Genomic DNA, 13,294 nt, shown 5'->3' on the forward strand with positions numbered 1-13,294 from the left:
TTAACCTCTATCCAAAACTGTTCCCTTTCTTTTCCGCTCTTAACTAAGTCTTATGCTAACTGAATACGAACCAGCCAGTCAGATGACTAAAATTGCTGTTGTTGCTATCATTGTTAACGTACAGACTGGGGTGTTTATCCAGGACAAGACGAGCTGACAACTTCTAGGTCACGGACCACCAGACCAGAAAATCATCAACCACAGGCATCCTTATTCCTGAAACTGTGATTAAGAAATGTCAAGATGGTGATCAACCCCAGCCTTTTCGTTCTTTCACGCCAGAAACCCCTACCAGAGACCCGCTTGCCGTGGGCCTAGTCTTCCCATTCTCTTGGTTAGTGCCCCACGACAGTCCTTGATTGGCGGCTGCAAACAGTGTCAATCTGACTTACGCTTAATAGTGGGGAGGCAGCAAGGAAAAGAGCAAGGCGAGAGGGGCGAAGAAGAGCGATCCGAAGGATAAGGGGCAGGAACAGACAGCTGAATGTGGGAGGGGAGAGGGCCGGATGTAGGGGGAGAGCCCGGGATGTGGGAGGAGAGAGAGCCGGATGTGGGGGGTGGGCCCCGGGTGTGGGAGGAGAGAGCCGGAAGTGGGGGGTGGGCCCCGGATGTGGGAGTGGAGAGAGCTGACTGTGGGAGGCAGCTGGAGGTCGTGGAGATGGCGGGTTTACAGGGCATTGAGTCTCCCTGTTCCTGCTGAAGCTTGTCTGCTTGCTCAGTAGGTTTAGCTAAGGAATCTTTAGCGATGTAACTTTTATTTCAGAATTGAATTTGGAGGTCTCTACGTACTAATAAAAAAGGCTATCCATTGGGCCTCAGAATTCTAATTATTTAAAGGATTCCTTCATTTTCAAAGGTGTCTCTCAGATGAACCTTTTTGTTCAGATCAGGTGTTCCCCTGAGTGGTCATTGAGGGCTTAAGTCATCCCTGGTACAGTTATCCTATTCAGCACGACAGGCACAGAATTAGGATTGTAACAGGGATAGGAAATACAGGGGGTTTTCAGGGGAGAGAAGATTCAGACTTAGACAACCCTGAGGCCAGGCAGTGGTCGCTAGGAATGTAACTTTTGTGGACCTTAGTTTCCTAACGTGATGTTTGGCCTCCTCACCCCACAGACCCGCAGTGATTCCCCTGGCATGTGGATACTGGAGAGAATGTTCTCTCTCTAATAGTGCCGAGCTCACACTACTATACAACAATTTCGAGAGGGAAGGAGACCTCATTTGGTTTATTGCTGACCCACAGGAGAGTTTGTCATGTGGCCTCCAGTAGTATGAGAACTGCAAACCCATTGGTCTGTGAAGGTGATCTGAACAGGTTTATAGGGCAGTACGTCTGTTCCCGCCATGATTCAACTCACAACAAAACTACAGTTTTTGACAGCACAGAAAACAATAACCAGTATCTCAAAGGACAACACAAAAGGTTTGAAAAGAAATGGCCTGATCCTCCAAGTATCTCAAACAACTAGGAACTAACAAATTCCAGGTGTCAGACTGAGAACGAAAAGCCAAGAAACAACACAAAGCAGTTTAGACCCACTGCTGATCTGCCGTGTCTTCAAGGACTCCAGTTGTCCTTGGGAAGCGAGGTACAGGGGACGGCTGCAGTGCCGCACCTGGGGTAGGCTGGGGTCTGCAGTGACAGGCGCTGCAGACCAGATCTTGGGGGGACTTCCACAGTAAACATGAAAGCTGTTACACAGCTTCTGCAGTGGATGCGTCCAGTTTATCTTGTTCCCTTCCCCACTGAGTGTTGATTAATGAGATACAGGCTCAACAGTAGTGCGAGCTGGAGGACTGATGATGATAATCAGTGTGGAAGCTCTTTACAACCTCTATTTCTTTTTTAACCTTGTTAATCTGAATTTTTCTTCAGTTCAGTTCAGCCGCTCAGTCGTGTCTGACTCTTTGTGACCCCATGAATCGCAGCATACCAGGCCTCCTTGTCCATCACCAACTCCCGGAGTTCACTCAGACTCGTGTCCATCGAGTCCGTGATGCCATCCAGCCATCTCATCCTCTGTCATCGCCTTCTCCTCCTGCCCCCAATCCCTCCCAGAATCAGAGTCTTTTCCAATGAGTCAACTCTTCGCATCAGGTGGCCAAAGGACTGGAGTTTCAGCTTTAGCATCAGTCCCTCCAAAGAAATCCCAGGGCTGATCTCCTTCGGAATGGACTGGTTGGATCTCCTTGCAGTCCAAGGGACTCTCAAGAGTCTTCTCCAACACCACAGTTCAAAAGCATTAATTCTTCCACGCTGAGCTTACTTCACAGGCCAACTGTCACATCCATACATGACCACTGGGAAAACCATAGCCTTGACTAGATGGACCTTTGTTGGCAAAGTAATGTCTCTGCTTTTCAATATGCTATCTAGGTTGGTCATAACTTTTCTTCCAAGGAGTAAGTGTCTTTTAATTTCATGGCTGCAGTCACCATCTGCAGTGATTTTGGAGCCCCCCAAAATAAAGTCTGCCACTGTTTCCACTGTTACCTCATCTATTTCCCATGAAGTGATGGGACCGGATGCCATGACCTTCGTTTTCTGAATGTTGAGCTTTAAGCCAACTTTTTCACTCTCCACTTTCACTTTCATCAAGAGGCTTTTGAGTTCCTCTTCACTTTCTGTCATAAGGGTGGTGTCATCTGCATATCTGAGGTTATTGGTATTTCTCCCAGCAATCTTGATTCCAGCTTGTGCTTCTTCCAGCCCAGCGTTTCTCATGATGTCCTCTGCATATAAGTGGAATAAGCAGGGTGACAATATACAGCCTTGACGTATTCCTTTTCCCATTTGGATCCAGTCTGTTGTTCCATGTCTGTTGTCTATCTGTTCTATGTCTGTTCCATAACTGTTGCTTCCTGACCTGCATATAGGTTTCTCAAGAGGCAGGTCAGGTGGTCTGGTATTCCCATCTCTTTCAGAATGTTCCACAGTTTCTTGTGATCCACACAGTCAAAGGCTTTGGCATAGTCAATAAAGCAGAAATAGATGTTTTCTGGAACTCTCTTGCTTTTTTGATGATCCAGCGGATGTTGGCAATTTGACCTCTGGTTCCTCTGCCTAAAACCAGCTTGAACATCTGGAAGTTCACAGTTCATATATTGCTGAAGCCTGGCTTGGAGAATTTTTAGCGTATATTTCTTACCAATTACTTTTTCACTTGCTTTAATGGTAGTTGAAGAAATCATACAGCTCTAATATTTCACTATAATGTTGTCCATCATTTTCAATATTGGATGAATAGTCGCATATCATTCAAAGACCTTGAAGAGGACTTTTACCACATTTAGGAAATAGCCACTCTTCATGAAATCTATCACAAAAAATGTATACTTGCATTTTTATATTCCGTTTATACAAAAAACAGATAATAGCAAGGTGAACAAGAATAGAAAACATTGCATTTTTCAATTACCCATGTGCATCAGTTTGTCACAAGTCCAAACTCATAACTGAGAGTTGAAAGGTTGAGCCTTTGAAATTTTTGCAAAGTTGTGAAATAACAGTGACTTGAACTTGATGTCTAGTACAAAGAAAGAAGGGGAGAGCTACCTGTTTTCCTGCCTGCAAGAAAGAGCTCTAGTTGTCAGGCAGTCACCTCAAAATGGGATTGAGGAGTTGGCACTTTCAAAAATTGGCATGTTTAAGGACCGATGAATTTCCAGGAGTATTACTGGTCTCTAAGTGGGGTTGCTATAGTGGGGCATTTGCTGATTGGTTGTTACCTTTTAAGCTACTTTGGGGCCTGAACACTGTTGGCTGAATTCTAGAAGGTTGGCACTGTCAATTATTTGCTAATTTCTGGAAGCTTGAGTTTACTGGCGTGAGGCTGTTGCTGACTGGTTTTCACAGATTCTCTGAAGTGATCTCTAATAAATTGTGTTTTCTTGTTCAAGATTTTGTAATTTGGCTAAAGGAAGTCTTTGCCTTCCACTTATGAAAAATAAACACATTAATTCTCAGTCCCCTCTTTTGTTCTTCCTTAGCCAGACGCTCAGAAGAGACCATAAGGCATTGTTGAGAAGGTTGTTTATGGGGATATGTTTATGAGCTAATGTTGCCCCTAAATTATTTAACTGGCAATTACAGTGAGAGAAAAATAGCTCTAACTGCTAACTTTTTGTAATGTTAAAAAACAAATAAGGTGAAATCAGAATATTTAGGGTGTTCTGACAGTATCAATACAGGACACAGAACATGTGCTCTCTACACAGAACAGCTGGAAGTCTTATTTCCAATGTATGTCATACAGCTACTCTTGTACCCAAATCCTTTTTAGTGCTAACTGGACATTTATAGGTTAGTAAGTACACAACAGCACAATTTCTTTATTTATTTTTACCTATCTGACAACTCTTTTAAAATATTGTCTTTACCTTTCCCTCCAAACTGTTAATGCATCATGTTTTCAAATATGAAAATAATCACATTTTTAAACCAAACTCTGAGTGTGTCTAAGGTTTCAGCAAGCCTTGAGGTCTTGGCTTCATTTTCTGACTTCTCAGACTCAGTGACTCTTACTCACACTTGATCTTAGCCTAAAGGCCGAGAAGCAATCAGTGACTCTTACTCAAACTTCATTGATTTCTTGTCACCCACTATCACAAATAAATTTCTCTAGAACCATTTCTGCCACTTCCCTTGAAAAACTATAAAATTATTATTAATAACATTTAATAACATCCATTTAACAAGTATTTTTCCAAAGACAAATCTCAACTGCCTGTGTATATACTGTTGCAATAATTAACAGGTGAAATGTTAAACCATTTCCCAGCAAAGAGATGAGATCATGGAATCACAAACCTTTACATCAGGGATAAGCTGGCCCCTTTGCGCACATGGTCAGATTCTGAGGGGCATACACTGTCCTGGCAGAAGATGGCATGAACTAAGTTCTGCTTCTGTTAGAGAGGTTTCACATTCTTAATTACTGACTATTCAGGCAGGAAAGACATTTTCTGTGGGAACCAGGGGCACTTCATAACCCTTTTAAGCTACTTTTGTGACTGCAAACATCCCTTTTCCATGTTTCCCATCCTAAGCCCCGTCTGAGGGCTTTTCATATTGTGTTTGAGTGAACCTACTGAAACATGGAAAGCAGAGTGTTCATGTTTTTGACAAGCAACAAGATAGCTGACAACTATGAGATGATGCTGAGTAACGTTACAGTATGGTGGACCCCTTTCTATGTGCAGTCATTGGAAGTTTGCTACGATTCATGCAGTCTGAAATACTAGGTTTCTAAACATTTCTGTGACATGCCCTAGATTACATTCCAAGGAACTCTCCGTATAAGCCCTTTGAGAGGCAGCAAAACCCCACTGGGTTTACAGCTTCAGAACCTCATTTCCCAGAGCCCTTCCCATCCTCCCTTAGCCTTTAGCCACAATCTGGAACTACCAGCTTTGAGAAAGCACAGGTAACTAAGGTAGTGGAAACTACTCTACCCACAAGGCTGTGCAGCTATGACCATGCACCAGAGAGACTTCTGGGTAATGTGGCTTCCTCTGCCAACACTACCTACCAACTCTTGGAGAGTAAGTCACTTCCTACCGGACCTGTAAAAGCCAAGAGGCACCCTCAGGGACACCAGGAAAAGCATTCCCTGCTCCAGTCATGGGAGGGCCTTCGGTTACTCTTAAGTGGGATGCTCCTAAATTTGTAGAGGAGTCTTAGAAAAGCCCACAAAGCTTAGGGACCTGTAATTTGAGATAGCAATATATTTGTAATAGTGGTAAAGAACCCACCAGTCAATGCAGGAGACATAAGTGAAGCAGGTTCTATCCTTAGGTCAGGAAGGTCCCCTGGAGGAGGGCACAGCAACCCACTCCAATATTCTTGCCTGGAGAATCCCATGGACAGAAGAGTCTGGCAGGCTACAGTCCATAGGGTCGCCAGGAGTCGGACACGACTGAAGTGACTTGGCATGCACACACGAACCACATCTAGTTCTAATCTACACACCAGATGGACACATCATATGGCACTCGATGTCCACTCACAGCTGTCACCTATCTTGTTGCCTGTAAAATACATGTAGGCTAAATTTTTAGAGACTGTTTCATGCCCTTCAACATGCAAAAGACCCCAGACAGGGAGGGAGAGTTGGTAAAGGGGTATCTTTCCTGCCTTGATAATGAGTGACTGTGGTCCAACCTAGCAAACAACACTTTTATTGAAATGTTTATTATTCTGAGTTTCTTTCAAAAGCTGCAGCCCAGCCCTACAGGAGAGCAAATTATTGTACACCATTTCCTGCCAGGATACATCACTAAACACTGAAAGATGATAGATGACAAATTTTATGTATATTTTACCACCCCAAAATGATTAATGATAAAAAAATGGATAACTTTTATGACACAAACACATAGCTGAAAGACACTACAAGAAAAAAAGCCAAATAAGAATAATATAGAAAGATATGCCAATGGAACCTTGGCTTAAATTTTTTTAAGATATTAATCTCCTGTGAAACAATTTAAATTTCCTTAATTTAAACTTCACTTACCCACTTTAAACAACTTTTTCTCAGAGTGATTGTCATAAAATGCAGCTCTAGTATATAACAGGGCCTTGCTTATTCCTATATGATGCCATGCTTTTGCACACACAAAATAATATTAAATACCGAAAATACATTTTAGATACCTACAAAAAATAAATGCATTTACTGAAAGCAGCCATCCATGAATAACAACAAAGTAATAGAAAAATATAAACTGTACTGGGAATCCCCTGGCAGTCCAATGGTCAGGACTCTGCTGTTTAACTCCTGAGGTCCTGGGTTCAGTCCCTGGTAGGGAAATTAAGATCCTGCAAGCTGCATGGTTTGGTTAAAAAAAAAAAAACACCAAAAAGACAAAAAACCAACTTCACACTGTACTAGCTCCCTGGAGATGGCAGGTTGGCTAGGACTGAGAGAGAGAATACAAAGGAGTCAGTGGATATTCTATAGGTAATGGACATGTTCATTATTATGATATTGGTGATGGTCCCCTTATGCACTCGTGTGAAAATACATTTAACACTTTCAAGAATGGTTTAATATGTGGCAGTACCTCAGTAAATATGTCAATAAAATTTGGATTTCTTCCTCTACAAATATCTGGCAAAGTATTAGTAGTATTGACTCCATCAGCACCCTTCCCTATGTCTTAGGTGGGTCAATTTTGATTCCTTCTCAAAACAGAAGGAAGTACTAACAAATGCTTCAACATGGGGACGTTATGCTAAACTAAATAAGCCAGTTGCAAAGAGATGAAAAATGTATGATTACACTTGTATAAAGTATCCAGAGTAATCAAATTGATAGAGACAGGTCTGGTAGGGAGGGCATAGGAAGAGATCTTGTTTAATGGGTGTAGAGTTTTATTTTTGCCAGATGACAAGAATTCTGGAGATTAGTTGTGCAAAATGTGAATTTTTACACATACTAAACTGTACAATTAAAAGGGTAGAGGGTTAATTTTGTTACATGTATTTACCACAGTCAAATTGAGCAGATATTTTGCTGAAGTCTTTTGCCATTTGCAACAGTCTGCTGTGAACTTTTCGGTGCTGAATGAGGTGGAAGTTTTGGCTGACACATAACTTAAATCACTGCCCAAACAAAGTCTTTCTCCGTTGTGAAATCTCTGATGTGCAACAGGGCTAAGTTTCACCTAAAGACTTATCCACACTCATTGCTCTCAGAAGGCCTTCCTTCGCTGTGAACTCTTGATGTCTGAGAGATGTACCAAAAAATTTCCCATGTTTCCTGTACCCTTAAGGTCCACTCAAAATCAACTCATAGGGTACTTCTCCAGTGTATGGAGTTTGGCGTTCTTGCGTGCTAAGTTGCTTCAGGCGTGTCCAATTCTGTGCAGCCCTATGGACTGTAGCCTTCCAGGCTCTTTTGTCCATTGGATTCTCCAGGCAAGAATACTGGAGTGGGTTGCCATGCCCTCTCCCAGGGGATTTTCCACACCCAGGGGTCAAACCAGCATCTCTTGTGTCTCCTGCATTGGCAGGCAAGTTCATCACCACTAGGAGTTTGGAGTAGTACCTAGGAATTTACCATATTCTCTGAATTCATTAGGTTTTTACCAAGGTGAATTCTTGCTCAATGAAGTTGTTCAGTTCAGTTCAGTTCAGTCGTTCAGTCATGTCCGACACTTTGCAACTCTATGGACTGTAGCACACTAGGCCTCCCTGTCCATCACCAACTCCCTGAGTTTACTCAAACTGATGTCTATTGAGTTGTTGATGCCATCCAACCATCTCATCCTCTGTCATCCCCTTCTCCTGCCTTCAATCTTCCCCAGCATCAGGGTCTTTTCAAATGAGTTAGTTCTTCGCATCAGGTGGCCAAAATACTGGAGTTTCAGCTTCAACTTCAGTCCTTTCAGTGAATATTCAGGACTGATTTCCTTTAGGATGGACTGGTTGGATCTCCTTGCTGTCCAAAGGATTCTCAAGAGTCTTCTCCAACACTACAGTTCAAAAGCATCAATTCTTCACTGCTCAGTTTTCTTTATAGTTCAACTCTCTTTATAGTCCAACATCCATACATGACTACTGGAAAAGCCAAAGCTTTGACTAGACAGATCTTTTTTGGCAAAGTAACGTCTCTCTCTGGTTTTTAATATGCTGTCTGGGTTGGTCATAGCTTTTCTTCCAAGGAGCAAGCGTCTTTTAATTTCATGGCTGCAGTCACCATCTGCAGTGATTTTGGAGCCAAAAACGATAAAGTCTGTCACTGTTTCCACTGTTTCCCCATCTATTTGCCATGAAGTGATGGGACCAGATGCCATGATCTTCGTTTTCTGAATGTTGTGCTTTAAGCCAAATTTTCACTCTCCTCTTTCACTTTCATCAAGAGGCTCCTTAGTTCTTCTTCACTTTCTGCCATAAGGGTGGTGTCATCTGCATAACAGCAGATTCTCCTGGCAATCTTGATTCCAGCTTGTGCTTTATCCAGCCCAGCATTTCTCATGTACTCTGCTGTTGCGGTCCTTTAATGGACCGGAACCTGGTGGTCTGGAGTTGATGATAAGAAAGTGAAAGATTGAAAGAAGCTAATATTCCCTGGTTTATGCAGAGAACCAATAAAACCCTAGAACAGGACTGACACCACTCACGAAGGCACAGGGCACCCTCTCAAGGAGGTCTTGAAAGCCCGGGCAGGAGAGTGAGCTTGGTGGGTTTCCACGCTCCAGAGAATTAGCCAGAGGGAGAGAGAGAGAGACAGAAAGACAGACACGGGGACCCAAGCCTCTGGTGGAGCAAGGGTGCTTTAATGATCTTTCTGTGAGTATACATAGGCTGTTGTACAAGGAATTTCTTTCAACAATGATAAAGATCAGAAAACCAAATGTACAGCAACCGTTACCAAGGGAACAAGGGATTAACAATGGTCATAAGGTCAGGAGACAATCCATATCTCAAGAAAGAGGATCAAGACTAAGCGGTTTTGTCATAAGGAGAATAGTTACTGAAGGAGATTCATGCATGGTTTCATCCTATGACCTCAGTGCTGGCAGTGGCATGCTGTTCCACTCATTCCTGTTGCCATGAACTGATAAGGAACAGAGGGTTTATGAGAAACAGAACGCAGGAATCCTCCTGTTAAACGTTCCCTGACACTCTGCCTATAAGTTAAATAAGCAGGGTGACAATATACAGCCTTGACGTACTCCTTTCCCAACTTGGAACCAGTCTGTTGTTCCATGTCCAGTTCTAACTGTTGCTTCCTGACCTGAATACAGATTTCTCAAGAGATACCAAGGGAATTAAAGACATTAATTAGAGATTAATATTAATTTAATTAAACTAGAGATACCAAGGGAACATTTCATGCAAATATGGGCACAATAAAGGACAGAAATGGTATGGACCTAATAGAAGCAGAAGATATTAAGAGGAGGTGGCAAGAATACACAGAAGAACTATACAAAAAAGATCTTCACAACCTAGATAATCACGATGGTATGATCACTCACCTAAAGCCAGACATCCTGGAATGCAAAGTCAAGTGGGCCTCAGGAAATGTCACTATGAACAAAGCTAGTGGAGGTGATGGAATTCCAGTTGAGCTATTTCAAATTCTAAAAGATGATGCTGTGAAAGTGCTGTACTCAATTTGAGAGCAAATTTGAAAAATTCAGCAGTGGTCACAGGACTGGAAAAGGTCAGTTTTCATTCCAGTCCCAAAGAAAGGCAATGCCAAAGAATTCTCAAACTACCACACAATTACATTCATCTCACTCTAGTAAAGTAATGCTCAAAATTCTCCAAGCCAGGCTTCAACAGTATGTGAACCATGAAATTCCAGTGTTCAAGCTGGTTTTAAAAATGGCAGAGGAACCAGAGATCAAATTGCCAACATCCGTTGGATCACTGAAAAAGCAAGAGAGTTCCAGGAAAACATCTATTTCTGCTTTACTGACTATGCCAAAGCCTTTGACTCTGGGGATCACAATGAGGTTGGCGTTGTTCCTAAAGAGTTCTCCACGTTAAAGTCACTCATATTTTCCTCATTGTGGATTTTCTGGTGATGTAGGAGGTGGGGCTTTCTAATGAAGGCCTTTTGACATTTTCTGCATGTATAAGGCCTTTCTCCAGTTTGGGTTTTCTGATGCTGAAAAAGTACATTCTTGTGGCTAAACACTTTCCCACACTTTCAACACTGATAAGGCCACTCTACCATGTGAGTTCTCCAATGTTTAATGAAACTGGAGTGGTACTGAAAGAATTTAATCACATTTGCTACATTCATAAGGTTTTTCTCCAATATGATTTTGCCAATGATTAATAACCTTGGACTTGTACTTACAGGATCCCCCACATTCACAGACTGGCTTATAAAGAACAGAACAGAAAAAGGCTTTTCTACAGTATGAGTTCTTTGATATCCAGTGAGTGTGGAGGTATACCAAAAGAATGTCCCACATTTCCTGCACTCATAAAGCCTTTCTGTGCCATGAATGCTGATGTTTAATGAGGAGGGATGCGTACCTAAATAATTTTCCACATTCACTGCACTTGGCCTTTCTCCAGTATGAATCCTCTCATGTTTAATGAGTGTTGACTTATGTCTGATGAATGTGGAGCTGTACATGAAAGTTTCCCCACATTTGCTGTACTCATAAGGCCTTTCTCCATTGTGAAGTCTCTCATGTCTCACCAGTCTGTAGTTGTATCTAAAGCATTTCCCACATTATCTGCACTCATAAGGGCTTTCTCCCTTGTGAATTCTGATATTTTATAAAGTAGGCTTTGTACTTGAAGCATTTCCTGCATTTGCTATGCTCATAAAGCTGTATTCCAGTCTGGATTTTCTGGTGCTCACCAAGTATCTGTTTTCAGCTGAAGGCTTTCCCACACCCGAATGCACCTGTAACCACTCTGTTCATGACCAAAGGCCTCCTGGCACTCAGTGTCCCCATGTGGCTGCCCCACACCACGAGGGGCCAGCTGCTGCAGAAGGCCTGTGCTGCCCAGGAAGGGCTTCCCATCTCCACTGCAGGTCCCATCTCTCCTGTGTGAACACTGCTGTTAGTCAGAAATGAAGGCTGCCCCTCAGCCCTTCTGCAAAGTTTGTCTCTAATCTCCTTCTGGTGCTGGGAAAAGGTCTGGTCTGCAAATGTACAGTCCTTCACCAGGGTACATTCCGTCATGCTCAGGCAGAGGAAAAAAGTCTCTGGAGAGTGGGCCACACATGTCACTGGGCTGGGCCTTCCTGGAGGCTGGATCTGGCTTTGCAGTCCTGACCTCTGACATCCCTATAGAAACACCTTGCTCAGAAGAGGCCTCCTCACCCGGGGCTCCATGCCAACAACCTGTAACCAGATACATGCTGGTAAAGTGCATATTGATTTTGATGGAAAGGACAGCCCCATCAGAAATATGTGTGTCACACACATCCAAGACCAAAGCCAGAGAGAGGAAGGTCTGCTGTGCAGAGATGGATGTGGGAGCTTCCATCGTGAGAGAGCCCTGACCACAGCTAAAGACTGAAGGAAGAGTTACTGTTTCCACTGATTTGAGATGCTAAGATAAAATACTACAGGCTGGCTGGCTTAAAAGGAAGAAAATTTATTTCTCACACTTGTAGAAGATGGAATGTGGAGATCAGTCTGCATTTTTCTAAGGTGCAGACTTCTCATTGTCCTCACATGGTGGGAGGAGCTTTTATGACAGCATGAATCTCATTCACAAGGGCTCTGCCTCCATGACCTGGTCACCCTAAAGTCCCTATCTCCCACTACTGTCACCTTGGGCACAAGGTTTTCAACATATGGATTTGGGGGCAAAACTAACACTCAGACCATAGCAGGGAGGAGAGGGAGGCCTCCAGCTAAACACGGGCATGGCTACTAGTGACAGTGAGCATTGTGGCAAAGGTGGTTTCCAGAGCTGTAAATACCTGACAGCAAAAGTGATCTACATTCCAAGAACTATCTGGATATGTGCAGACCTCAAGACATCTCATGCATAGGTGAAATGTAGAGCACTACAAAGGGCCCAGTGAAATGGAACAATGTGACAAATGAAGGCCCCCCTTGGTGTGCTTAGAGTGTGGCAACACAAAGACAAATGCAGAAGAAAAGGAAGAAGCAAGGTGTGGCCAGTGGCCGTAGCGTCAGTCAGTGGAGAACACAGAACAGGTTCCCAGCTCTGACCTGACACCCTTTCCCAGGATGTTGCACCAAGCCCGGGTACTTTTAAGTGTCTCCTGCCATTGATGCAATAATGTCCACACTATCAGGTACCCAGGGTTCTCTCTGCTGCTCCAAGTGAAAGACAGAAAAAGGAAGGGCCGGCACATGTCCAGAGAGATTCAACACAGGGCATCTGACGTCCTAAACCTGGAAAATCCTGCCAAAATTGGGAGAGTTTGGCTCATGAACAACCACCAACCTCAGGCAATCAGTCAAGGCCTGATACCTGTGCACCCCTGTCCCAGCACCCCATTCCCACTAGATATGACAAAACCAACAGTTCCCTGCACATCCCACCTCAGTATCACCTGCAGCTGTCTGGACACTCTGCATCCTGTGACCAGGACTCCCTGCCATACTTTCTCCCCTCAGTTGTCAGAAATGGAACCATTCCATATAACCCAGGACTAAATATAGGGTTCTGGGCCTGGTGAGAGCACATGGTCTATATATACAAGACAGAAAAAAGGGGACAGAAGTCTTGGGACACTGCCATTTCCTGAGGGTGTATATATCAGGATGATAAAACCAGCAGGTGATAATTAGGACAGGTAAGAGGTGGGACCCCTCCACTCAC

The 13,294-nt window shown here is 43.3% G+C and overlaps 1 long non-coding RNA gene and 1 pseudogene across 1 annotated transcript in view; both read right to left on the reverse strand.

Annotated features, from left to right (window-relative positions):
• Positions 1-7,366: 7,366 nt before the first annotated feature.
• Positions 7,367-13,294, reverse strand: part of LOC114118094 (uncharacterized) — a 35,043-nt gene continuing 29,115 nt past the window's right edge. The window contains exon 2 of the long non-coding RNA XR_009596463.1: positions 7,367-9,034. This is a non-coding gene — a long non-coding RNA (uncharacterized LOC114118094). The remainder of the gene's footprint in view (positions 9,035-13,294) is intronic.
• LOC121816394 (zinc finger protein 548-like) lies at positions 10,346-13,284 on the reverse strand (annotated as a pseudogene).

Source organism: Ovis aries, chromosome 14, assembly GCF_016772045.2.
Source record: "Ovis aries strain OAR_USU_Benz2616 breed Rambouillet chromosome 14, ARS-UI_Ramb_v3.0, whole genome shotgun sequence".
Taxonomy (NCBI): domain Eukaryota; kingdom Metazoa; phylum Chordata; class Mammalia; order Artiodactyla; family Bovidae; genus Ovis; species Ovis aries.